Here is a 2,308-nt window from a genome sequence, read left to right as displayed (position 1 = left end):
TTGAGAGAAATAGGCCTTTTGTGTACATAGAAAAAGTCTTAGATCTTTGAGTTCAGCTCATGAAAAATGGGGGCAAAAACAAAAGTGTTGCGTTTATAATTTTGTTCAGTGTATATATATATATATATGTATATATATATATATATATATACTGCTCCAAACAATTAAAGGAACACTTTTTTATCAGAGTATAGCATTAAGTCAGTTAAACTCCTGGGATATCGATCTGGTCAGTTAAGTAGCAGAGGGGGTTGTTAATAAATTTCAGCTGCTTTGGTGTTAATGAAATTAACAACAGGTGCACTAGATGGGCAACAATGAGACGATCCCCCAAAACAGGAATGGTTTTACACGTGGAGGCCACTGACATTTTTTCCATAATCATCTTTTCTGACTGTTTTTCGCTAGTTTTGCATTTGGCTAGGGTCAGTGTCACTAATGGTAGCATAAGGCGATACCTGGACCCTACAGAGGTTGCACAGGGGAAACACGTTGGATGACTTCTGTTCCATTGCTTGATGCATGCCTGAAATGACAATTAAAGCAACCTCAAGAGACTTCAGAGTTTTTTGCTTGTTTTTGCCGCCTACTTTGCCACTGCCAAGAACGTCCGCACTACAGGGTTGTTAATCAGTTTCAGCTGCTTTGGTGTTAATGAAATTAACAACAGGTGCACTAGATGGGCAACAATGAGACGATCCCCCAAAACAGGAATGGTTTTACACGTGGAGGCCACTGACATTTTTTCCATAATCATCTTTTCTGACTGTTTTTCGCTAGTTTTGCATTTGGCTAGGGTCAGTGTCACTAATGGTAGCATAAGGCGATACCTGGACCCTACAGAGGTTGCACAGGCAGTCCAACTCCTCCAGGATGGCACATCAATACGTGCCATTGCCAGAAGTCTCCCAGCACAGTCTCAAGAGCATGGAGGAGATTCCAGAAGACAGGCAGTTTCTCTAGGAGAGCTGGATAGGGCTGTAGAAGGTCCTTAACCCATCAGCAGGACCGGTATCTGCTCCTTTGTGCAAGGAGGAACAGGATGAGCACTGCCAGAGCCCTACAAAATGACCTCCTGCAGGCAACTGGTGTGAATTTCTCTGACCAAACAATCAGAAACAGACTTCATGAGGGTGGCCTGAGGGCCTGACGTCCTCTAGTGGGCCCTGTGCTCACTGCCCGGCACCGTGGAGCTCGACTGGCATTTGCCATTGAACAACAGAATTGGCAGGTCCGCCACTGGCACACAGATGTGAAAGGGTTTGGAGAAGCCGTGGAGAACGTTATGCTGCCTGTAACATCGTTCAGCATGACCGGTTTGGTGGTGGGTCAGTGATGGTCTGGGGAGGCATATCCATGGAGGGACGCACAGAACTCTACGTCCTCTAGTGGGCCCTGTGCTCACTCCCCGGCACCGTGGAGCTTGATTGGCATTTGCCATTGAACACCAGAATTGGCAGGTCCGCCACTGGCACACAGATGTGAAAGGGTTTGGAGAAGCCGTGGAGAACGTTATGCTGCCTGTAACATCGTTCAGCATGACCGGTTTGGTGGTGGGTCAGTGATGGTCTGGGGAGGGACGCACAGACCTCTACAGGCTAGACAATGGTACCCTGACTGCCATTAGGTATCGGGATGAAATCCTTGTACGCATTGTCAGACCCTACGCTGGTGCAGTGGGTCCTGGGTTCCTTCTTGTGCACAACAATGTCCGGCCTCATGTGGTGAGAGTATGCAGGCAGTTCCTGGAGGATGAAGGAATTGATACCATTGAATGGCCCCCACGCTCGCCTGACCTAAATCCAATAGAACACCTCTGGGACATTGTGTTTCGGTCCATCCGACATGACCAGGTTGCGCCTCAGACTGTCCAGGAGCTCAGTGATGCCCTGGTCCAGATCTGGGAGGAAATACCCCGGGACACCATCCATCATCTCATTACCAGCATGCTCTGATGTTGTCAGGCATGCATACAAGCACGTGGGGGCCATACATACTACTGAGTACGATTTTGAGTTGCTGCAATGAAATTTCAGCAAAATGGACTAGCCTGCTGCATCATTTTTTCACTTTGATTTTCGGGGTGTCTTTGAATTTAGCCCTCTGTAGGTTGATAATTTTCATTTCCATCAAATGATGTGGCATCCTTTCATTCCTAACACATTACCCAGTCCATATCAGTATAGATATCCAGCAGGATATTTTTTCCCCACTGAGATCTGATGTGTTTTCAAAGTGTTCCTTTAATTTTTTTGAGCAATGCGTATATATATATATATATATATATATATATATATACAGTGGGTAC

The 2,308-nt window shown here is 46.1% G+C and overlaps 1 protein-coding gene across 1 annotated transcript in view; it reads left to right on the top strand.

Annotated features, from left to right (window-relative positions):
• Positions 1-2,308, top strand: part of cdh23 (cadherin-related 23) — a 270,976-nt gene that overhangs the window by 108,586 nt on the left and 160,082 nt on the right. The gene's annotated exons all lie outside the window — the stretch shown is intronic.

Source organism: Sinocyclocheilus anshuiensis, unplaced genomic scaffold (assembly GCF_001515605.1).
Source record: "Sinocyclocheilus anshuiensis isolate Anshui unplaced genomic scaffold, SAMN03320099.WGS_v1.1 scaffold300, whole genome shotgun sequence".
Lineage (NCBI taxonomy): Eukaryota > Metazoa > Chordata > Actinopteri > Cypriniformes > Cyprinidae > Sinocyclocheilus > Sinocyclocheilus anshuiensis.
This window is presented reverse-complemented; position numbering and strand designations above follow the sequence as displayed.